We start from the raw sequence: 26,322 nt of genomic DNA on the forward strand, positions 1-26,322 counted from the left end.
TTTATTTAGAAACAGCCTGGGGCCTGAGAGATGGTACAGCTGAAGGGTGTTTGCCTTGCATGTAGCTGACCTAGGATCAGTTCGATCCCCCAGAGTCCCATATGGTCTCCCAAACTAGGAGAAATTTCTGAGCACATAGCCAGAGGAGTAACCCCTGAGGGTCACTAGGTGTGGCCCAAAAAACAAACAAACAAACAAAAACAAAAAACCAAAAAAAAACAAAAAAAACGAAAGAAGAAAAGAAGAAACAACATAACGAATGAAATAGGAAGAGCTGATGCATTAATGGTGAGGGCTACCTGGCCTTTAGGACTAGGCTTTAGGTTCTCTTATCTATATGCCCTTGGAATTTCTACCTCTTCATTTTGTAGTAAAATTAGACTGGAAGATTATAAGTTATCATTAAATAATTTTTTTCGGCATATAGTATGTGGAACTCTTTATCGTGTTTGTCTCTGGTTCTGAAATTTAATGTTGGTACTGTCCTTTTGTCTTCTTCCTTTCCTGGTGAAGGGACTGTTTTTTTTTTTGGGGGGGGGGGGTTACACCCGGCATCACTCAAGGGTTAATCCTGGCTGTGACTCTCTCTCAGAAATCACTCTTGACAGGCTCAGGGGAACATATTGAAAGTTGGGAAGTGAACTGGGGTCCGTTCTGTGTTGGCCCAGGTGCAAAGCAAATGCCCTACCACTCTGCTATTGCTAGGGCCCCTGAGGGTCTCTTTAACTAGGAAGGGAAAGGGTCAACTTGGGGACTGCGATATTGCAAGCAAAATGAACTGGGCTGGAAAAGACAATAGTACAGCACTTGCATTGCATGCCACTGACCCAGGAGTGATCTCTGAGCACAGAGACAGAATTAAGACTCAATCACGGTCAGGTGTGGACTGAAATAAAAAACAAAAAGCTGTCTTTTCTTCTTGTGCATTTAATCTCTGTTTTTTGTAGTTGTTGTTCCATTATGTTGCTATGGTTTCTTAAGAGGATGCCTGATCTTTCCTAGAGTCTAACTGTTCTTATGTGTGAGGTGATCTAGGCTGGGGTCTTGTATTGTTTCAATTTGGTGGCATCTTTTAGTTTGTAATGGAACTTTATGTAATCAACATTGTACAAAGGCGTATTCAATTCTTCTAAAGAAATTCTGTAGAAAATATGAATGAACTTCGAAGACTACAAAATATAGAATAAACCAGTCAAACAAATACAAATATATCATTCCATTCATTTGAAGTTCTTCCTGCAGTTAAAATCATATAATTAAAGTATATGGGTAGTTTTCAAGGTCTTGTGTAGGAGAGTGGAAATGCATTTGGAGAATTTCATTTCAATATTGCAAATGTTGTATTTAAGAGATTGGTTGCACCAAATTTTAAACGTCTTTAGGGTATTTTTTGCACACCCTGCAATGCTCAGAGCTTATTCCTTGTTCTGAACACAGAAATTATTCCTAGTGGGGCTCAGAGATCATATGTGATGCCAAGGACTGAACCCAGGAGATGGGTACATGCAAGACAAGTGCTCATTCAGCTATACTATCTCTCCAGTCCTTAAAATCTGAATATATTGAACACTGTTGAATTGTACACATAAAAATGGTTGCATGGCAGTTTCTTATATTAACTCGAGGCAGATTTCATTCAGAATTAAGCCTTCCCTTCCCTCAGAGTTTTTATCAGGATGGTAGAGAATGTTCTGGAGCTGGGTTCATATGGCAAAAAGAGACCCATGGAAGTCTGTGAGAAGGATCAAGCTAACTCTGTAGAGTGTGGTGGGAACACTGGAGGAGTAGAAAGATTTGGAGTTCAGTACAGACCTGGTTCTACATTGTAGTGTCAGGCATTCTCTTCTTCACTCATGACCTACAGTATTCCCTAGGGTTTTGGGGTCTTCAAAATGTCCATCTCCTGGGCTTGTGAGCATCTGAAAACAATGAATTCAATATTATTAGAAACTTTCTTACATGCCAGGAACTTTGCTAGGTGTCAATGGACAGAAAATAAAGCTCTTCCTCATTTTAGTTGGGAGATAAGAACATCAAACAAATAGTAACACTGCCAGGGAATATTAGTGTGCTAGGAGGGAAAAAAGCTGAAATCAGATGACTAGGAAAATGAATGATGCTGTTTTAAATTTGGTATCTGGAAATAAATGCCTCTCAGAATAGGAGACATTTGAACTGGGAAAGGAGCAAATAACTTTGAGTTCTGGAAGGTCCAGATTATGGTAATATGTTTGCATTTCCAAGGCCAGAGTGAAGGAAAATGCAGGGTCTAGTTAAGTTGGCTTGGAGTTTCAGTTTGTTTCTGAAGTTTTGGTTATGGCAGTTTCTTTCTTCTTATCTTTTTTTTTTTTTTTTTTTGCTTTTTGGATCATGTGCCCAGTGACGCTAAGGGGTTTCTCCTGCCTATGTGCACAGAAATTACTCCTGCCTTGGGGGACAGTATGAGACACCAGGAGATCGAACTGCTGTCCATCCTAGGCTAGCACAAGGCAAGTGTCCTACCACTTGCACCACCTTTCTGGCCACCATTATGGCATTCTTTCTGAATATCTGAATGGCTTCAGCATTCAATGGTGAGTGTAGAGACTGCTCTGTCAATTCTCCAGCAAATATAATACACCCCACCCACTTAGACATCTATCCATACATATCTGTGGGTTTATGTGCCTTTAATGTCTTATAAAAACACAAGATCATGGGGCTAGAGAGATAGTACAGCAGGTAGGGCATTTACTTTGCAGACAACTGACCAGCTCAGAGCCAGAACTAAGCTGGGTGTGACCTCCAAAACAAACAAAACAAAACAAACCACAAAAACTGGTAAGTTTAAAAAGAACTTTATTAGGAAGATAAGTTGGGATGTTTTTCTGGCCAGTATAAGCTGCAAAATAAGACTTGGGGAGAGGGGCCAGAGATAACATAGTGGTAGGGTATTTGCCTTGCACATGATCAACCCTGGTTGACCCCGGTTTGATTCTCTACATCCCATATGATCCCCCAAAACTGCCAGGAGCAATCTAAGTGCAGAGCCAGGAGTAACCCCTGAGCACTGGCAGTGTGACCTAAACCCCCCCAAAGACTTGGGGAGAGAGGCAGCAGAAACCTCATTTTATGCTAAGTACAGTTATGGTGTCATACTATTCTAAATGTAGTTATAACTCTCCCAGGAAATTAGTCATGGGCATGTACATGTGAGGGACATACAATGAGTAGAAGTCACCTGGGATATGTTTGTTAGTGTGGCAATAAGAAATAGGTGACTTTCCATCAAAGAACATACTATGACTGCGAATATTCTTGCTGTTCTGATTTTGCCGTAATCAGGGCAGGCTAACCGTTCGCTATATTAAGACCATGCATGTGTCCCCAGGCCTAGCTCTTTACCCACCTAGGTCTGGTCTTAGTAATGCTGGTGATAAATAGTCTGGAAGCCCCGACTTTGAGTTTCTAGTTCAACTCATTTAGAAGGGTAGATGAGCTATTGGGCGACTATGGTGGGGAGGAAATCATTGCTAATTTGAGTTTACCAGTTGCCAATAAATGTAAAATTGCTGTGGTTTTTCTTTCTTCTCTAGGTGACTCTGATATTATTAGAAGCATGCCAGAACAGACTGGTGAGAAGTAAATCATGCAACAGTTTTCTGTAATAAAATCAAAGCTTATTTAAAAAAAAAGAACATACTATGAAGGTAAGTTCCATACAGTGAGCATAAGTCACTGGGGAGGGTTTGTTAGTGGAGTAATGAAAATACAGGTGATGGTCCATCAAACAAGGCTCCTGATCAGTTCTGTCCATTTGTAGAAAAATACTTCTTACAGTTTTGATGCAGTGACCTTCAGTTCTATTTATGTACTCTTGGTCAGTTTTATTAGAAAAAGTCATATCTATTAATAATATTTTAAACTTTAAGTGAATTTTGTTATCAAAAAAGATCAACTATGTCAACATATGTGATGCATTTTCTTTTTCTTGTTCTTTTTTCTTTGTTTTTGGGCCACACCTGGTGATGCTCAGGGGATACTCCTGGCTATGTGCTCAGAAATCTCTCCTGGCTTGGGGGATCATATGGGTCACCAAGGGATAGAACCACAGTCGGTCTTAGGTCAGCTGCATGCAAGGCAAACACCCTACCACTGTGCCACCACTCCGGACCCTGTAATGCATTTTCTTTATACAAAAATAAATACGTAAATAAATAAATAAATAAATAAGTAAAAAGCTGGAGCTGGTGACAGAGGGTAGTACATATACTTTTCATGCAGCTATCTCGGTTTAATCCCTGACATCCAATATGGTTTCCTGAGCCTGCCACAAGTAATTTCTGAGCAGAGCCAGGAATAAACCCTGGCTGTGGATGAATCAGAGAAGAAAGAAAGAAAGAAAGAAAGAAAGAAAGAAAGAAAGAAAGAAAGAAAGAAAGAAAGAAAGAAAGAAAGAAAGAAAGAAAGAAAGAAAGAAAGAAAGAAAGAAAGAAAGAAAGAAAGAAGAAAGAAAGAAAGAAGAAAGAAAGAAAGAAAGAAAGAAAGAAAGAAAAGAAAGAAGAAAGAAAGAAAGAAAGAAAGAAAGAAGAAAGAAAGAAAGAAAGAAAAGAGATAGAAAGAAAGAAAGAAAGAAGAAAGAAAGAAAGAAGAAAGAAACGAAAGAAAGAAGAAAGAAAAGAAAGAAAGAAGAAAGAAAGAAAGAAAAAGAAAAGAAAGAAAGAAGAAAGAAAGAAAGAGAAAGAAAGAAAGAAAGAAGAAAGAAAGAAAGAAAGAAAGAAAGAAAGAAAGAAAGAAAGAAAGAAAACCCAACAACAACAAGAAACAAAAAAGCTGTCAGTAACAGCAAAGACTAAATTTCAAAGTTATTAAGGTCTTTTGAAATAATGCTTAGGGCACTGATTAGGACTGATTGATATCCTAAAAATTAAAATATAATATAATTGCAGTCACATGAAGCCTGTTTTGAATCCTAAAACATTGTGATATGACTTGCAAGTAAAAGCAAAACTTCCGTCTGAAGGAGGAGGTAATTTCTTTCATCCTGACATCATCAAAGAATCTCACCTGGTGTAAAATAGTCCTATAGGGCATTAGTAATTCACTTGAAAAGTTACAAAATTATTACTCTTTCCTCTCAAAAAATATCCACAACAAACTTCAAATTTACAAAGATAAATTTGTGAGGTAAACTATGACCCTTGTAAGGAACACAATTCACTAAAAAGAAATTCACTAAAAAGAAACGATACCTTAAATTATACTTTTTTCGGCATATTTGATTTTTCCCAGTTTAGTACCTTTCTCTTCTTCAAACAAAACCACATAACTTGAACTATCTAGTCCCGCATCCCAATTAGAGCAGGAAATAAGGAGGGTACCAAGAACAAACAGGTGTAGTACCTCTAAGTAGTGAGCTAGGCACAGAGGGGAACATTTATTCTAGCAGCCCTGGGGGTGAGGGAGGAGGTTATGGGAGGTAGGACGGGAGCAGAGGTGAAGGGAGGACAATTCGGTGATGGGAACTCCCCTGTTTTTATGTTAATATGTACCTAAAATATTATCATCAATGATATGCAAGCCACTATGATTAAAATAAATATTATATTAAAAAATCCATGAAGCGGGAGCAAATAGTACAGAGTTTTTGCCTTGCATGCGGCCAATCCATGTTCCATCTCTGGCATTCCTTAAGCCTGCCAGGAGTGCATATTGAGTGCAGAGCAAGGGGTAATGCCTATGTTACTTTGGGTGTGGTCCAAAACACAAAGGAAAAAAAGTCCATATATACAAAATCCTGAGGATTTCATTAGAAAGTGATATCTTTAGGGTGAGATAAGAAAGTTGGAAGGAGAGACTGGGGAGAAAGCTCAAATTGCTGGAACAACTACTTTGCCTGCAGGCCCAGGGAGTAACACAAAAAGAAGTGGAAGAAATTTATAGTTGAATTAGACTAAGTTTAGTGGTATAGATTTATTAAATTGAGACTCTAAATTCCATCTGCTTGTTTCAGTTATTAAAGAGGCCTCTCCCAGGTTGGTGTCATAGTTCAAATGATTTTAACAATAATATATAAAGGGTGGATCAAAAGCAAATATCTATCACAGTATCAGAGTTTGGGAACCCAGGCTGGCAAATATTTATCCAGTGAGGACCCACTTCTTGGTTCATCAACAGATTATCCTCATTCTGTGACCGAATAACAATAGGGAGAGCTTCCTGAGGATTTAATCTAAGGGCACAAGTTCTAGTACAGCATTCTAGTTTCAGGTCTCACTCCAAAAAGTTCCATATTTAAATTTTTGAGCCTCAAATGACCTTGGGTGCATTCATATGATATGAGGTTGTTGATTAAAAACTTTTTTTAATTTTTATTGTGACCAAAGTGCATTACAAATATTTCACAGAATTATTTATGGTACATTATGACAATGAATGAGGGGCATTCCCACCACCAGTGTTGTCCTCCCTCCACCCCTGTTTCCAGCATGTATCCCATATCTCCCTCCTTTACCTCCCAGAATACTAGTTTAACTGGTCTCCACTTTACAGCTTGTTGTAGATTGGATATCTATTCTGTTGTCGTTGGAGATAAAAAGGATAAAAAAGGGAAGAATAAGTTTGGTAGCAACTACCAAAAACAGAAAGAAGAGAAAGAAAAAAAAGAAAAAATAATAAAAATTAATGCACCCGGCAAAGGAAAAAAAATCACCAAATAATAACCACAAGAGTGAAAAAGAAAGAAAAAGTGGAAGAAAAAAATAGAAGGAAAATAAAGTAAAAAACTAACAAATCAAAACAAAACAAAAGATAGAGGGGGTGCTGGAGTGGCAGGGTTTGGCGTTCCCCCACTTTTTTTTCCATAGGCACAGTGAGCATTGGGAAAGAAAAGGAATTCTCATGGCCTAAGAGATTCAGGGTTTCTCCATCCTTGAAGCATACCATCATGGATGGGATCAACCACTGGCTCCATATATACTCATTACCCCATCCCAAGGGCTTTTTTTGTGGTGCCAGGAAACTTTCCTCTCAGTTGTGAGTGAGAAAATCAAGCCACTGTAGCTAGCGATCTTGGTATTTGCGCACGTCATAGGACAAGGTGTCGGATAGAGTCCTTACGTTTCTAGAGGTTCCTATCCATCGTTGTTGTGTTCAGTTCTCTGTAACAATTGCTCCCTATTTTCGTTCAGTCCCTAAGCCGAAGCCTAGGATATTAAGGATCCAAATGTTCTGCTTAGTCTCTATTATCCAAGTTGGACCTCTGGAATAAGACATCTTGTTGTTGTTGTTTTTATGTGTCCTGGACTACAGCCTAGGGTAGGGTTTTCCTTATTGGTCCCAAGGTAAGTTCTGCCCAGTCCCGGTTGTCAAGATCAGTTTTCTGTAGTTGGTGCTCTTATTTTTCAAATAAGGACGATACATCTTCTGATTTCCATTTGGTGTTAGGTGATGTAATAGGACAACCTGGTCTAAGGTCAAGTTGTCATTCCCTTGTCATATCATAACTGGCACAAGTTGGTGCCAGAATGTAGAACTGATACAGCTCCAGGCAACAACACCAGGAACTAAGTTCCATTGGGATATTAAAATTTGTTTGAACAAGCCTGAGCAGTGATGAAAACAATATCTTTTTAAGGTTAAGACTCATATTTGAGGGAGTGATAAAAATGTTTTCAAAACCACAAAAGCATTAGTTGCATCTAAACCAGGAATATTAAATAACTTCCTATAAAAATCAAATGGTAAATGAAAAAAACATAGAGAAATAGAAAAACGGAGCCGCGACGCCAATTCCTCCTGCCAAAAGTGTGTGCGTGGTGGTCTCCGGGGTGTCTCTCCCGCGCACGCGAGGTGCCCTTTGGCCGCTGCTTGAGCCCGCGTGGTGGCGCCCACCTCCGCTAGCCCCCCTCGGACTCGTCGCCACTGCCCCCCGACTAAAAAGCCAGAGAAGCCGTGAGGCTGCGCCGTGCCCAAGAATAAAGTTAAAGGCGGTAAAAACAGACGCAGAGGTAAGAATGAGAATGAGTCTGAAAAAAGAGAATTAGTATTCAAAGAGGATGGACAAGAGTATGCTCAAGTTATCAAAATGTTGGGAAATGGAAGATTGGAGGCAATGTGTTTTGATGGTATAAAGAGGTTATGCCATACAAAGGGAAACTGAGAATAAAGGTTTGGATAAATACATCAGACATCATACTGGTTGTCTTACGAGACTACCAGGATAATAAAACAGATGTAATTTTAAAATACAATGCAGATGAGACCAGAAGCCTGAAAGCATAAGGTGAACTTCCAGAACATGCTAAAATCAACGAAACTGATACATTTGGTTCTGGAGATGAAGATGAAATTCAGTTTGATGACATTGGAGATGATGATGAAGATATTGATGATATATAAACTGAATTCAACATTTATATTCCAACTTTCTGAGGACTATTCAACAGTTTGGTTTTTTGTGACCTGTTAAAAATTAAAGTTTTATTAGTATAATTGCAATTTGGTAGGTCAGACTGATTTGTTTGTACGGTATATGTGTTTCTTTCAAAAGTTGGTAATGCAGACTTCTTGTAATGAAAGCCAACTTTGCTCCTTCGATGTAAACCCACTATGAACCTTATGGTAAAAGACCACACATACTATTTTAAAATGATTTAAAAAATGCATTACTGCCTTTCCAACTTTTATCACATCCATAAAGTAAATGGATGGAGTGAATAAATCATTTTCCCACAACTCATGATGGATTCTGATGACTAAGTCCTAGTTTGAACTAGCCTGTTACTTTCTATGTTTTAACCATATTTTCTTTAGATTTTCATTTTTAAGGGAGGCAGATATGCATTTGAAGTAAAAAAAAAGTTAGATCTGTTTTTCATATTTAAGTAGCATGTGACAATTTTTATACTAATTTTTATATCGCACATTCTTTTCATGACCTCATTTTCCACAATAAAGTCATCAACTGGAAAGCATTACCAAAATGCAGGTTTTAGAACCTGGGTTTTATTTGAATAAGCAGTTTTTAACTTATAAGGTTTGTAGTTGCAGAAATGGAACACTAGGTGGCACTCATAACATTGGAAATAATTGATCAGCTTTTTTATTTACTGTACGTAGGAAATTTGCCCACCATAAAAGTATGTTTTGACCATATGCATGTATATAGAATATTTTTACAAAACAAAGAGATTGTTAAAAGTGTCATTTTACTTTCAGAAATCATGTAAACTAAATTTTAGTGGTTTCTAAACTAAATCATGTATAAATTAAAATTAAATTTTATAACAACATGTACAAATTCTTTCCATAAGTTTGGGAAAGATGAGAACAATAACTAATTAAGTAAATTATCCCAATTTCTTGAAATTGCTGCATTTAAGAAATGCAATAAAGACAGTGTCATGCTAGAGAACATGATAAACCCTTAAAAAAAGAAAAATAGAAAAACAGGGCTGAAGAGATAGGATGGAGGTAAGGCTTTTGCCTTGCATGCAGAAGGATGGTAGTTCACATCCTGGCATCCCATATTGTTCTCCAAGTTGCCAGGAGCGATTTCTGAGCCTAGAACTAGGAGTAACCCCTGAGCACTGCTGGGTGTGACCCAAAAACAAAAAAGAAAAATAGAAAAACAGTAAATAAAAACCGGTATACTTCATACTCATAGAAAAAATGGTAAGAGATTGCTCCTATCAGTGATTTCTGTGACTGTCAATGAACTGAATTTTCCCATCATAATGCACAGAATGGCTGTATGAATCAGAAAACAAAATCTATCCTTCTATTGCAGACAAGAAATACACAATGGGGCCGGCGAGGTGGTGCTAGAAGTAAGTGCCTTACAAGCACTAGCCAAGGAAGGACCTCGGTTCGATCCCCCGGTGTACCATATGGTCCCCCCAAGCAAGGGCAATTTCTGAGCTCTTAGCCAGGAGTAACCCCTGAGCATCAAACGGGTGTGGCCCCCCAAAAAAAAAAAAACAAAAAGAAAAAAGAGATACACACACTCACACAAGAAACAGGCTCAGAGTGAACTTATTGTGAGAAAAATCATACTGGATCATAGAAAACTTGAAAGAGCAGAGGTAGACAGACTTTATCAGACCAAATAGCATTCAAGATAAAGAATGCAATTACATACTGATTAAAAGGTTACACGAAGTTCTACTCTTCTCAATGTATATGCACCAAGCCAAGGAACAACAATGTTCTTGAAACAAGTGCTAATTGAGTTGAGGATATATATTGACAGCAACACTGTTGTAGTGGGACATTTTAACATCACACTGTAATCATTGGATGGATAAAGCAGATAGAATATCAATGTAGAAAAAAGAGTGCTAAATGTAAAAAAGTGGAAGAACTCAGATCAATAGACATGCCCAGGCCCCTTTTCCCCTCCCCAAGATAAACATATATTTTTCTCCAGTGAACATGAGATATACTTGAGGATAGCTGGAACTATCTATAGATACACAGTAGAATACACTTAGACTACCTGTTATATCATGGAAATAGAAATGATATCAAATACCTCTCATACCACAATGCCATAAAAGTAAAAATTAGCTATAAAAATAAATACAGAGAAATGTTTGGAAATGGAACAACATACTATCAAGCAACTAATAGGTTAAAAAGAAATCAAAGAAGAATAAAAATATTACAATGTAAATTAGAATAAAGTAAATATCAGAACCTATAAAATTTAGCAAAAATACTAAGAAGTTCATATCAATACAATTTTATATCAATAAAAAAGACAATTTTCCAATAATGATCAAGCTCCACATCTTAAGAAATTAGAAAAAACAATATATGAATCCCAAAGTAAAATTAATAATAGTAATTAGAGAAGAAATCAATGATACAGAATTCAATAAGACAATGCAAAAAAATAAAACTGGAAGTTGTTTTATTTTTTCAAAAAGATAAATAAGATCAACAGACACTTAGGCTCACAAGAAAAGGAAAAAATACCTATTAAATCAGATTGGAGATGAAAGGGGAAAAATCAAAACAGATAGTTCAGAAATAGAAAAGACAGAAAGTACTGTGAGCAACTTTATGCCAGTAAGCTGAAGAGTCTAGAATAAAAGATGATTTTCAGCATTATACAGCCTACCAAGACTGAATCAGAAGGAAGTAGCAAATCTGCAGAGATAAATCACTGGTAAAGACATTGAAATAGTGATTAAATATCTCCAGGAACAGAAATCCAGATCACTGGTGAGTTCTATCAAGTATTCAAAGACTTGTTAACTGTATTCCTCAAGTTCAGGAACTTTTCCATTTTAATGACCTTTAATTAAGTGAACATTACCCTAAAACCAAGATGTAACTAAAAAGTAAAATTACAGAAAGATACCCATGATGAACATACATGTAAAAGTCCTCAACAAACTATTCGTAAACTCATTCCAACAGTGATACTGTGTATAACACAATCAACACAGAAACTGTTGGAAACCATATTACCATAATAAAATATATTTAGAAAAAGCAGAGAGGGGATATGAGAAGATATTTTTTCAAAGAAAATCATACAATATTCAACAGAGACATATATAAAACAGTGATCATTATCACTTTGTATTAGTAAATGCGCATTAAAGGATCAGTGAGATATCATTGCACACTAGTGAAACCGGCACTTATTAAGAAGTCTGGCAAAAAGAAATGTAGAAAGGATGTGTTAGAAAAAGTAACCCTAGTTCACTTTGGGTGAGAATGTTATCTGGTTCAGCCACTGTGGGAAACAGCATAGAGATTCCACCACCTCCCCCTGCAATAAAAAGGAATGACACGTCCATACCATCCACTTCTTGGCATCTATCCAAACACAAAAGCGTTAATTTGTAAAGATATGTCACACTTACGTTTATTGCGATGCTAAATGCAATATCCAGAATGTAAAAGTAACCCAATGTTCAATGACAGATGAATGAATAAAGAAATTGTTATATATACACAGGGTCACACCATGGAATTCTATGCAATTACATGCATAGATCAAATCTTTCACATCACTGCAATCTGAATTGAACTGAAAGGCATAATCATTATTGATATGTCAGAAGGGAAGGAAAAACGCCATATTGTCTCACTCATTAGAGGTATGTAGATAAGCAAGGGAACAGACCATATTGAATAATGATAAATCTTTGGCCTTTCACTAAAAATCTGAGGTTACCAAACAGTGGGGGTGGGATTTGACAGGAAAGAGGTAGACTAGAAAGTGACATAAGGACAGTCAGTGGTTCTTGTGCATTTTAGTGAAGATAAGGAAATTTGTACGTGAAATGCTTGAACTTTAAAACTATTTCAAAAATAGCTAAACAACATCAGTATGAAAACGATCTTTTTCTAAACTACAATAAAGACTTGAAATGAAATAAAAACTTAGGACAGAATATTCCTCATTGATGGAGGGAAGGTTGCACTGGTGATGGGTGGTTTACATTCAGTGACGGAAACCCAGCTATGAGTATTTTTGTAAATGCAGTGTTTAAATAAATAAATTACTAATAAAATAATTCAAACTCTTTTCAATACCAAAAAATTAGGAAGGAAAAGTGATTTGAATTTCACAAGGAAGGGTGGATGGTAAAAGGGGACTTAGAGACAGTGGAGAGGGATGTTGCCACTTCGGTGGTACATATATCAGTATTGCCGGTGGGGGGTAGTGTCTTCCAAGGTTCTCAAAATTATAAAGAATTGATCGAGACCAAGGTAAAATGTAAAGGTAATTAATATTTTTATATTAAAGCACAAAGTACTCCAAAACTAAGTGGGCCAAGTACAGAGTGGCTTAAGAGCACAAAATTGTATTTCAGGGTCTTTACATTATAGCCTGAAGTTACTTATCACAGAAATGTGTTGAGTAGTTGGAGATCTTGTTGGAGCTGGCTGGAAGCAAACAAATTGTTGGAGACACTTGGTGGGTCATAATTTGTGTATAGGGTGTGGGGCAAGTTTCACAGGGGTTATTGGTGGTCTCAGTTTCAATGCTTCTGACTTGGACATCACGGAGTGTCTGGGAGGGCTGACACAGCCTGGACTGACATTTGGCTTTTTTCATTATCTTTGTTCCCTATATAATATGTCTTCATCAATGTAGCAACATTATATGCCTGAAATGGTACTACTAACAAGCACTGAAAATGGTGCTTATGTTAAGATTTTTTCAATAAATTAAGTCTAACAAACTGAATGAGCTTAAAAGCAGTTTCTTTTCTGAGACTCCAGTAAAGCACCTAGCATAGTTTACACCTTGACCTCAAATATATAATACCGCAAAGAGATAATCTAGACAAGAAATGGACTTCTGATCTATTATTATTTTCCTAGAACAAACAGGTGCATGGAGGCTTCACACACCAACAAGAGATTCTCAGCAGCAGAATAGCTGAAACTTCAACTCAATTCTGACACTATCTACCCAGAGATAGAGTCAGATTATACAGGTTAAGAGCTCAGTGTCCCGAGATTGTCAGGTAATTCTTAGGTCAGCCACCAAGCCCAAGGTAACTCCACGATTCTGAGATATATGAGTTAATTCTGACCTCCTTCTCAGTTTTCAGATGTGCTTTGCAAGCCCAGATTATTGTCTATTCCTAATCAAGAGATTATAAAACCAAGAACACTCTCCTTAGGTTCAAATTATTGCTAGAAGGACACACAGAACTCAGGCAATGTTCTCGCCTATTCAATCATTTATTACTAACGAGGAACCAGATGGAAGAGATCCATTGGGCAGTTTGGAAAAGAGACAGGGAGCTCTCATGTCCTCTGCAGGTGTAACATTAACCCAAAATCTACATCCATGCACTAACCCCCCCCCAAAGCTCCCTTCAATCTCCTCAACTTGAGTGTTTATGGTGGCTTCATTACATAGAGGTTATTGATTAATTGATCAAAAAATTGAATAAACACTCCCAAGCCCTCTCCCCTTCCTGGATATGTGTGGCAGAGGAGTTCTACTCTCCCTCTATTCAGAAATTTCTTTGCCTAGATACCAGCTCTCATCCTTGATTGTTCCCCTAAACTTACCTCATTGATATGAGATCCCTTTAACACTCAACAGTTAGGGAATTCCAAGGTTTTTATGGGAGTTTCCAGTCAGGAAATGTGGATGAAGATTCATATGTGAACTAAAGTCCAGTGAGTAAGGCATTTGTCTTGCAAGTGGTCAACCAGGATTCTATCTTTTTCACACTATAGAAATCTCTTAGCCCTGTCATGTTACTGCATGTATATGACAATGTATAATTACATGAACCTAGAATGTGTAGTCCACTACACACCTAGGTTATATGATATAGTACATTTGGAGCTCTGATGTATGTGAACATATATTCTTCATTGACCAAAGTAAGTGTTGCATGCATTGTTAAGTAATGTAATGGATTTTATTCAATTATTTAAAGATTACATTTTGGGGCACTGCCAGAGTAATTTCTGAGAGCAGAGTCCTAAGCACCAGTGGGTATGGCCCCAAACCAAAAATATGAAATCTTACCATTTGCAACAGCATAAATGTATCTTGATGTTATCATAAATGAATGTTAAGGGAAATAAGTCAGAGAGAAGACTATCTATGATCTTACTGGAATGTAGCTCATTGGTAGAGTGATAGAGTAAGTACATAATTCACATTTATGGGGCTCTTGAGTTGGATATGCAAAGTCCAAATAAATGAGAAACTATGGGTTTGATGCATATATATTGAGAAGAGTAGGCTTCATGCAACCTATTGACCTTTTAATCAGTATGTAATCGCCTTCTTCATCTTGCATGCTATTTGGTCTGATAAAATCTGGCTACCCCTGCTCTTTCAAGTTTTCGATGATCCAGTATGATTTTTTTCACCATCAGTTCACACTGAGCCTGTTTCTTGTGAGTTTGTGTATCTCTTGTCTGCAACAGAAGGCTAGATTTTGTTTCCTGATTCATACAGCCACTCTGTGCATCATGATGGGAGAATTCAGTTCATGGACAATGAGAGAAATCACTGATAGGAGCAAGCTGTTACCATTTTTCTATGAATATGAAGTATACCACTTTTCATTTACTGTTTTTCTATTTTTCTATGTTTTTCTTTTACTGTTTGCTTTTTATAGGACGTTATATAGTATTCCTTCTACAGCTGGTTTAGATGCAACTAATGCTTTTGTTGTTTTGAAAACATTTGAATCACTCCCTCAAATCTGAGTATTAACCTTAAAGGATATTGTTTTCATCACTGCTCAGGTTTGTTAAAAGTTTTTAATCAACAACCTCAAATCACATAAAAGCAGCTAAGGTCATTTTGGGCTAAAGTTTTAAATATGGAGCTTTTTGGAGTAAGACCTGAAACTAAAATGCTAGTACTGGAAATTGTGCCTTTAGATAAGATCCTTCAGGAAGCTCTCCCTAATGTTGTGTGGTCACATAATGAGCACAAGCTGTTGATGAACCGGGAAGTGGGTCCTCACTGGATAAATATTTCCCAGGCTGGCTTCCCAGACTCTGATACTGTGATAGATATTTATTTCTTTAATTTTTGTTTTTGTTTTGGGGTCACACCCTGCAGTGTTCAAGGGTAACTTCTGGCTCTACGATCATAAATCACTCCTGGCAGGCTCGGGGGACCATATGGGATGCCGAGATTCGAACCATGACCTGCATGCAATGCAAATGCCTTACCTCCATGCTATTTCTCTGGCCCAAGATATTTATTTTTGGCCACCTTTTTATATTATTTTTGTTAAAACCATCTGAACTATGACACCAACACAGGACAGGCCTCCTTAATAACTGAAACAGATGGTATTTAGAGTCTCAGTTTAATCAATCTATAGCACTAAAGTTAGTCTAATTCAACTATAGACTTCTTCCACTTCTTTTTGTGTCACTCATGAGGCATGCTGACAAAGCAGTTGTTTCAGCAATTTGAGCTTTCTCCCCAGTCTCTCCTTCCAACTTTATTTTTTGTTTTGCTTTGTTTTGTTCTCTTTATTTTATTATATATTTTATTTAAAACCTTGATTACATATATGATTGTGTTTGGGTTTCAGTCATGTAAAGAACACCACCCATCACCAGTGCAACATTCCCATCACCAATGCCTCAAATCTCCCTCCTCCCCAACCAGCCCCCGCCTGTACTCTAGACAGGCTTTCTATAACCCTCATACATTCTCATTATTAGGATAGTTCAAATTGTAGTTATTTCTCTAACTAAACTCATCCTTATTTGTGGTGAGCTTCATGAGGTGAGCTGTAACTTCCAGCCCTTCTCTCTTTTGTGTCTGAAAATTATTATTGCAAGAATGTCTTTCATTTTTCTTAAAACCCATAGATGAGTGAGACCATTCTGCATCTTTCTCTCTCTCTGACTTATTTCACTCAGCATAATAGATTCCATGTACATCCATGTATAGGAAAATTTCATGACTTCATCTCTCCTGACAGCTGCATAATATTCCATTGTGTATATGTACCACAGTTTCTTTAGCCATTCGTCTGTTGAAGGGCATCTTGGTTGATTCCAGAGTCTTGCTATGATATATAGTGCTGCAATGAATATAGGTGTAAGGAAGGGAATTTTGTATTGTATATTTGTGTTCCTAGGGTATGTTCCTAGGAGTGGTATAGCTGGATCATATGGGAGCTCAATTTCCAGTTTTTGGAGCAATCTCCATATCGCTTTCCATAAAGGTTGAACTAGATGACATTCCCACCAGCAATGGATAAGAGCTCCTTTCTCTCCACATCCCTGCCAACACTGTTTGTTCTCATTCTTTGTGATGTGTGCCAATCTCTGTGATGTGAGGTGGTAGCTCATAGTTCTTTTTATTTGCATCTCCCTGATTATTAGTGATGTGTCCTTCCAACTGTTTTATCTCACCCTAAAGAAATCACTTTCAAATGAAATCCTCAGGATTGTGTATCTATGGATTTTTTTCCTTTGGATTTTGGACCGCCCCTAAAGGAGCATAGGCATTACCCCTAGCTCTGCACTCAATATACACTCCTGGCAGGGTCAAGGGGTGCCAGGGATGGAACCCAGATTGGCCTCTTCCAAGGCAAAATCTCTACTATTTCTCCAGCCCCATGAATTTTTACAGTATCATTTAAAGTATTGTTTCTTTTTAGTAATTACTTTTGAGTGAATTTCTTTTGAATGAATTATGTTCCTTACATGGGTCATAGTTTACCTCACACTTTACCTCACACTTATATCTGTGGAAATTTTAAGTTTGTTGTAGATATTTTTTGAGAGGAACGAGTGATAGTTTTGTAGCTTTTCAATTCCCTATAGGACTATTACACCAGGTGAGATCTTTGAGATTTCAGGAAGAAAGAAATTACCCCCTCGTTCGGGAGGAAGTTTTGCCTTTACTGGAAAGTCATATCACAAAGTTTAAAGATTCAAATCAAGCTTCATAAGATTGAAATTGCATCATATATTAATTTTTAGGATATCAATAAGTCCTAATCAGTGCCCTAAGCATTAATTCAAAAGACCTTAATAACTTTGAAATTTAGTCTTTGCTGTCACTAACAGCTTTGTTGTTGTTGTTGTTGGTGGTGGTGGTGGTGGTGGTGGGTTTCTTTTCTTTCTTTGTTTGTTTGGGACACATCGCACAGCCAGGTACTCAGAAATTACTGTGGCATGCTCAGGAAAACATACGTGATGCCAGAGATCAAACCAGGTTGGTTGCACGAAAAAAAATACCCTCTGTGCTATTGCATCAGCTCCAGGTTTTCTATTTATTTATTTATTTATTTATTTATTTATTTATTTATTTATTTATTTATTTATCTATCTATCTATCTATTTAAAAATGCATCACAGGTGCAAGAGAGCTGATGCAGTGGTTAGGGAATTTGCCTTGCATGCGGCTGACCTAGGGCATACTGTCGTTCGATCCCCCAGTGTCCCATATGATCCTCCAAGCCCGGAGTGTTTTTAGAGCACATAGCCAGGAGTAACCCCTGAATGTCACTGGGTGTGGCCCAAAAACAAAGACAAAAAGGAAAAAAAAAGATTCACATAATTGACTTGGTTGCATCACATATGTTGACATAGTTGATCTTTTTTTAGATATTAAAATTCATTTAAAGTTTAAAAGATTGTTAATAGGTATGATTATTTTCTAGTAAAACTGTCCAAGAGTAAGTAAATTGTTACAGCATTTAAAAATAATATTTGAATTGTAAATTCACTTTTGAACTGCAGGTCAATGCATCAAAACTATAAGTAGTATTAGTCTACAAATGCACAGAATTGCACAGAAATGATTGGGAGCCTTGTTTGATGGACCTGTATTTTCATTGCCACACTAATAAACACTCCCTGGTGACTTATACTCACTGTATGAAACTTATGTTCATTGCATGTTCTTTGATGGAAAGTCACCTATTTCTTCATTGCCACAAAAATATCCCAGGAGACTTCCACTCATTGTATGTTGCCCCCGTACATGCCCACCTTTCCACCTCAATAATATGACAAAGTTTCTTGGGAGATTTATGACTATATGTTTAGAATAGTATGACACCCTAACTGTACGCAGCATAAAATGAGGTTCCTGCTGCCTCTCTCCCCAAGTCTTTTTTTGGTGGGGGGAGGTTAGGTCACATTGGCAGCGTTCAGGATTTACTTCTGGCTCTGCACTCAGATATCACTCCTGGCAGTTTTGTGGGATCATATGGGATGCAGAGAATCAAACCCGGGTTCATCCAGGGTCGATCACGTGCAAGGCAAACTCCCTACCCCTGTGCTATCTCTGGCCCCTCTCCCCAAGTCTTATTCTGCAGCTTGTACTGGCCAGACTAACATCCCAACTTGTCTTCCTAATAAAGCTCTTTTTAAACTTACCAGTTCTTGTGGTTTGTTTGTTTTGGAGGTTACTGCCAGTGGTGCTCATGGCCTACTTCTGGCTCTGAGCTGGTTGTTTGTAAGCAAAGCAAATGGCCTACCTGCTGTACTATCTCTCTGTCCCCATGACCTTGTGTTTTTAAGACATTAAAGACACATTAACCCACACATAAGTGTGCATAGATGTCCAAGTGGGTGGGGTGTATTATAGATATTTGCTGGAGAAATGACAAAAGAGTCTCTATATTTGCCTTTGAATGCTGAAGCTATTCAGATATTCAGAAAGAATATGCCATATCTGGGGCCAGAGCGGTGGTTCAAGTGGTAGGGCATTTGCCTTGCGCTAGCCTAGGTTCGGCCACGGTTCGATCTCCTGGCGTCTCATATGGTCCCCCAAGCTAGGAGCGATTTCTGAGCACATTGCCAGGAGTAACCCCTAAGCATCATTGGGGTTGACCCCAAAAGAAAACAAAAGTAAAAGAAACTGCCATATCTGAAACTCCCAGCAACAAACTGAAACTCCAAGCCTACTTAACTAGAACCTGCATGTTCCTTCACTCTGGCCTTGGAAATGGAAACATATTACCATAATCTGGGCCTTCCAGAACTCAAAGGTTATTTGCTCCTTTCCCAGTTTCGATGTCTCCTCTTCTGAGGGGCATTTATTTCCAGATACCAAGTTTAAAGCAGCATCGTTCATTTTGCTTATCATCTGATTTCAAATTGTTTTTCTTCCAGTACACTTATGTTCCCTGGCAGTGTTTCTAATTTTTTAATATTCTTATCTCCCAACTAGAATGAGAAAGAGCTTTATTTTCTGTCCTTTGACACCTAGATAAGTTCCTGGCATGTAAGCAAGTTTCTAATAGTATTGAATTTATTGTTTTCAGATGCTCACAAGCCCAGGAATGGACATTTTCATGACCTTCAACTTACTGGAGTGGATAGGAGACCCCAGAACCCTAGGGAACTCTGTAGCTCATGAGTGAAGAGAGGATGCCTGACACAACAATGTAGAAGCAGGTCTGTACTGAACTCCAAATCTTTCTATTCCTTCAGTGTTCCCACCACACTTTACAGAGTTAGCTTGATCCTTCTCACAGACTCCCATGGGTCCCTGTTTGCCATATGAACCCAGATCCAGAACATTCTCTACCACACTGATAAAAACTCTGAGGGAATGGAAGGCTTAATTCTGAATTAAGTCTGCCTCAATATTATAGAAGAAACTGTCATGCAACAATTTTTATGTGTACAACTCAGCAGTGTTCAATATATTCACATCTTAAGGACTGGAAGATAGTATAGCTGGAAGGGCACTGCCCTGCATGTACCCATCCTGGGTTAAATCTCTGGCATCACATATGTCTCTGAGCCCCAGTAGATTCTTTGTTCAGAACAAGGAATAAGCTCTGAGCATCACAGTGTGCAAAAAAACCCTAAAATACTTTTAAAAGTTGGTACAACTAATCTCTTAAATATAACATTTGCAATTTTGAAATGAAATTCACCAAACACATTAGCACTCTCCTACACAAGACCTTGAAAACCACCCATATACTTTGATTATATGATTTTGACTGCATTAAGTACTTCAAATAAGTAGAATGATGTATTATTTGTATTTGTGTGACTGGATTATTCTACAATTTGTAGTTTTCAAAGTTCATTCATATTTTCTACAGAATTTTTTTAGAAGAATTGAATACTCCTTTGTACAATGTTGATTACATAAAGTTCCATGACAAACTAAAAGATGCCACCAAATTGAAACAATACAAGACCCCAGCCTAGATCACCTCACACAAAGATGAACAATTCAACTCTAGGAAAGATCAGGCATCCTCTTAAGAAACCAGAGAAACATAATGGAACAACAACAACAACAAAAACCAAAGATTAAATGAACAAGAAGCAAAGATAGCTTTTGGTTTTTTATTTCAGTCCACACCTAGTTGTGGTTGGATCCTCCTTCTGGCTTTGTGCTCAAAGATAACGCCTGGTCATAGGTATGCAAGGCAAGTGCTGTACTCTCTTCCAGCCCCAGTTCATTTTGCTTGCAACATCGCATTCCTCAACTGACCCCTTACCTTCTTGTTCAAAAGACCCTCAGGGGAGGGAGCGATAGCACAGCAGTAGGGCATTTGCCTTGCACTCGGCCAACACAGGATGGACCCTGGTTCAATTCGTAGCATCAGATATGATCCCCTGAGCCTGTCAGGAGAGATTTCTGAGCCAAAGCCAGAATTAACCCCTGATTGCCACCTGGAGTGAGCCCTCCCCCGCAAAAAAAAGAGTCTCTTCCCAAGAAAGGAAGAAGATAAAAGGAAGGTATTAAATTTCAGAACCCTACAAAAACACAAAACGATTTTCACATACTATACAACAATAAAGTAATTATTTTATGATATCTTCTAATCTTCCAGTCTACTTTTACTCCAAAATGAAGGGGTGGAACATCCAAGGGCATACTTTGCAGGGGTCTCAAACTCGCGGCCCCCAGGCCGTTTGCGGCCCTCCATACATTTTGTGGCCCTGCCCTAGAGGAATCTTTTTTTGTTTTGTTTTGCTTTAGTTGTTTGGGTCACACACCCCCAATGTTCAAGGTTTACTACTGACTTTGTACTCAAGGATCACCCGACTTTGCCTCCTGCGGCCCCCAGGTCAATTGAGTTTGAGACCCCTGGCATATAGATAAGACAACCAAAATGCTAGTCCAAAAGGTCAGGTGGACATCACCTTTAATGCATCAGCTCTGCCTATTTCATCTGTTAGGTTGTTTCTTTTGATTTCTATGTTTTCTTGTTTTTCTTTTCTTTCTTTCTTTCTTTCTTTCTTTCTTTCTTTCTTTCTTTCTTTCTTTCTTTCTTTCTTTCTTTCTTTCTTTCTTTCTTTCTTTCTTCTTCTTTCTTTCTTTCTTTCTTTCTTTCTTTCTTTCTTTCTTTTTTCTTTCTTTCTTTCTTTCTTTCTTTCTTTCTTTCTCTCTCTCTCTCTCTCTCTCTCTCTCTCTCTCTCTCTCTTTCTTTCTTTCTTTCTTTCTTTCTTTCTTTCTTTCTTTTTTTTTTTTTTTGGTTTTTGGGCCACATCTGGTGATGCTCAGGGGTTACTCCTGGCTATGCACTCAGAAATTGCTCCTGGCTTGGGTAACCATATGGGACGCTGGGGAATTGAACTGAGGTCTCTCCTAGATCAGCTGCTTGCAAGGCAAAAATGCCCTACCTCTGCTCCATCGCTCCAGCTCCATACTGATTCTAAATAAACTCTGGTTGTGTATTAGGAATGGATTATGAAAAATTATCTTTATGTGTACATATATAATTATTTAAGCACTATGGTTACCAAATAGTTCATGGTTGAGTTTCAGTCACAGAATGTACACCACCCTTCACCATGACCCCAGTTTCTCTCCCATTCACCCTCCCCACCGAATTCTGCGGCAGGCATTTACCCCCCTCTTTTTTGACACTATGGTTTGCACTGTTGTTAATGAAGGGGTACCAAGCATGTCTCTATCACTTTCAGCCTTAGTTCTTGTCCAGAGTGATCAGTTGCAACTATTATTGTTCACTACTCTAACTGCAGCTAATTGTCTTTTCTAGTGTTCAATGAAACCTGCAAGGTCCTGCTTTGGTATCAGATCACCCAGAAAAAATCTATCCAGCATGCTAAAAAAGAAAACCCTATTGCAGAAATGGTAGGGTTAAAAACTGATACAACCACCAATGTCAAGCAACATGTATATTCCTTTCAAAAATAAGAAAACAGCTACAAAATCAGACAGTTTCACACCTGAGAATATGTCCTAAGTAAATGAAAACAGTATCAGGTTGCAAGTTAGCTGCAAAGTATTTACCTTGCATATGAAAGGACCTGAGTTTTGTCTCCACTACTGAGAAAATAAATAAGTGATCCCAATTTCATTGCAGCATTCACCAGTAGCCAAGTAGCCAAGAAACAAAACCTGAGTCCATCGGAAATTTTACAGATATAAAGATGTGATATTCTTGCCATGGGCCAAGAAAATAGAAAAATATAAACAAATGGGACCACATGAAAAAAAGAAGCTTCTGCATTGCAAAGAAAATAAATGACCAGAATAAAAAAGACAACCCATAGACTGAGAGAAAAGGTTTACCCAGAATTTATTTGTAAAAGCATTAATTTCTAAGATATTCAAAGTACTGATAAATCATAGCAAGAAATAAACCATCAAGCATATAAAAATAGGAAGATGAGATTAACAGAAAGTCAAAGATGAGGTACAGATGGTCAAACGGTATGTGAAAAATGTTCTTCATCACTAATCATCAAGACAATGCAAATGAAAACACACCAATGTGTTTCTTATCTCACACCAACATGACTGGCACACATCACAACAAAGTTAAACAAGTGTTGTAGAAGATATAGGGAAAGGGGAATCCTCTTTCACTGCTGGTGGGAATGTTGACGAGCTCAACATTTTAGGGAATCAACATGGATATTTATCACAAAAAAAAGGAATTGAGCTTTGATATGACCCAGCAATCCTAATGTGGGCATCAAACTTAAGGAGGAAAACATCTACTCATAAAAGTCATTTGCTCTTCTATATTTATTGCACCACTATTCATAATAAACTAAATCTGAAAAAAACTTAAATGTCCCAGAAGAGATGGCTATATCAGACGACCAATGCTTCGTATGATCTATACACATACTAGTCAACTCCTCACCTATAAGAAAAAATAAAGTTATGTGATTTGTCTCCACGTGGATGGAATTAGAGACTATCATGCTGAGTTCAATTAGCCAGAGGGAAAGAGGCCTACACAGAATGATCTCTCCATATATAGTATATAATATCCACTTGGGGGAAGTATTTTAGCATATGAAGGTACAAACCAAAATTTCACACTGGATTGTATTCTAAATTTCAAATTATGTCCAAATGAGTTAAAGACAAAAATTCTAACAATATAAATATGATATAGGTTAATGAGGGCTGGACAATGAATTGTCAATGCAACATGTAGGATAGCATATTTCTATCCTCTGGGTTTTATGTCTTCTCATTCACTATATACTCCATTACAGGAGGATTTAGAAAGTTTGTCTTTGGGCCAGGAATACCAGTGCATGGGAGCCCTTGGACACAAAGAGTGGGGTAGTGCAGTTAAGGCAGAGAAGGAACCACCAGAGAAGGTATCCAATCCGAGTCTGCCACATGCAAGGCAAGTGCCTGCCTCACTGTACTATCACTAGACCAACAGGCACATGTTTAAGTTAGGACATTGTAATGTGGGTCTAGTGCTTTCAATTTTTTTGACTCTATGATTCAGATACATAGAGTTCTTCAATTTTGTTGACTCTATGATTCAGATACATAGAGTTCTTCAGCAAGAACCATGCTTCCTGGCCCTGTTATCTTCAAACTGCCCCTTCTTTCCTTTCCCCACCAGTTTCTTTTCTTTCCTATCCTCAGTTCTAAGGTGCCGGTAGTATGGTGATTGAGGTATCTCTTCCTTTGATGCTTTGCTTTCCTGTGTCCTCTTATTCTATACACTAAAGATCAGTGAATAATTATCTTATGACTCAGCAATTCCACTTCTTGGCATATATCCTCAGAATAAAAATTCATTCAAAAGGACATATGCAGACCATTATTCATTGCAACTCAAAGCACTAAGCTAGGCTATAAAGTCTACATGTGTGCCCAACAACAGATGAGCAAATAATTAAGAATTGATTTTATGGGGGGTGGTGTGGTGGCGCAAGCTAGCCTAGGGAGGAGAGCGGTTCAATTCCCCTGGGGTCCCATATGGTCTCCCATGCAAGGAGCCATATCTGAGCACAGAGCCAGGAGTAACCCCTGAGCATCATCGGGTGTGACATCCCAAATAATGAATTGATTTTATGGGGACAGAGAAATAGCACAGTGGTTGGGCATTTGCCTTGCATGTGGCTGGCCTGGGAGGGACCTGTTTCGATTCAGGCATCCCATATGGTCCCCCAGCCTGCCATGGGAAATTTCTGAGTGCAGAGCCAGGAGTAACCCCTGAACACTTCTGGATTTGGCCCAAGAACCAATCAATCAATAAAGGTTAAAAAAAGAATTGATTTTATGTTTATAAAATCCATGTATACCTAAGTGATGATATATTTTGTTTAAAATGACTGCAGGGGCCTGAGTGATAGCAAAGCCATAGAGAGTTTGCCTTGCATTCAGCTGACTGAGAACAAACCTGGGTATGATCCCTGGTGTTCCATATTGTCCCAGAGACAGAAGTGATTTCTGAGCACATAGCTAGGAGTAATCCTTGAGAGTCACTGTGTATGCCTCCCCAAAGTCTACAAATAGTTAATAGAAATTACTTAAGTGTGTACTATATATATTTCATCTAATATCCTATATTAATTCAAAGGCTCTCATAGTACAGTCAAGTTGTATTAGCAGGATTCCTTTTCTCTTGTGGTTGGACAACGTTCCACTGTATTGTTTAAAAAGGGAATACTTGGGGACCAGAGTGATAAATCAGCAGGTAGGGAGTGTGCCTTGCACAAAGCAGAACCAAGTTAAATCTCAGGCACCCCATATGGTCCCTCAGAACCTTCCCGAATAATTCTTGAGTACCAAGCCATGAGGAAGTCCTGAGTTTGCTTTTGGCCCCAAAACCAAAATAAATAAATAAATTAATAAATAATACATAAATAGGAATATTTGGAGCTCCAGAGAAATAGTACAACAGCTAGGGTTCTTATCTTGAATTCACTTGAGCCAGATTCAATCCCTGGCACCCTATGAGGTACCCTTAGCCAAAAAGTAATAATTCCTGAGTGCAGAGCCAGGTGTAATCCCTGAGACCTGCTGTGTGTGGCTCCTAAACCATAACCAAAACGGAATGCTTTCTGAGAAATGCATCAGTAGCCAATTTAGTCACTGTGTAAAAGTTATCAATTAGGGGCCACAGCGGTGGCTCAAGCGGTAAGGCATTTGCCTTTCATGCGCTAACCTAGGATGAACTGCGGTTAGATACCCAAGCATCCCATATTTTCCACCAAGCCAGGAGCAATTCCAGAGCACATAGCCAGGTATAACCCCTGAGCATCACTAGGTGTGGAACAAAAACAAACAAAAACCTATAGATTATTGTACAGAGACACCTAGGTTAGAGATCCCAGAAGTTTGGGGCCGGAGCAATAGCACAGCGACAGGGTGTTTGCTAAGAACCCCAGACGGACACGGGTTCAATCCCCGGCATCCCATATGGTCCCCCGAGCCTTCCAGGAGCAATTTCTGAGCACAGAGCCAGGAGTAACCCCTGAGCGCCACTGGGTGTCGCCAAAAGACAAAAACAAAAAACAAACCAACAAAAAGATATAGAAGTCTGGATTATATGAGATAGCCTGCTGGGACCACTGTCAAATTACAGTTTGCTCTTGACTTAAACATCACTAATAAACATTATTTGAATTACATATGCGTATGCTTATTTA

The 26,322-nt window shown here is 38.2% G+C and overlaps 1 non-coding gene across 1 annotated transcript; it reads left to right on the forward strand.

Annotated features, from left to right (window-relative positions):
• The first annotated feature begins 3,285 nt into the window (after nt 1-3,285).
• On the forward strand, nt 3,286-3,421 carry LOC125999639 (small nucleolar RNA SNORA72). Its single transcript, XR_007492146.1, has one exon. It is a non-coding gene; the product is annotated as a small nucleolar RNA SNORA72 (small nucleolar RNA).
• The last annotated feature ends 22,901 nt before the right edge of the window (nt 3,422-26,322 follow it).

This window comes from Suncus etruscus, chromosome X (genome assembly GCF_024139225.1).
Source record: "Suncus etruscus isolate mSunEtr1 chromosome X, mSunEtr1.pri.cur, whole genome shotgun sequence".
Lineage (NCBI taxonomy): Eukaryota > Metazoa > Chordata > Mammalia > Eulipotyphla > Soricidae > Suncus > Suncus etruscus.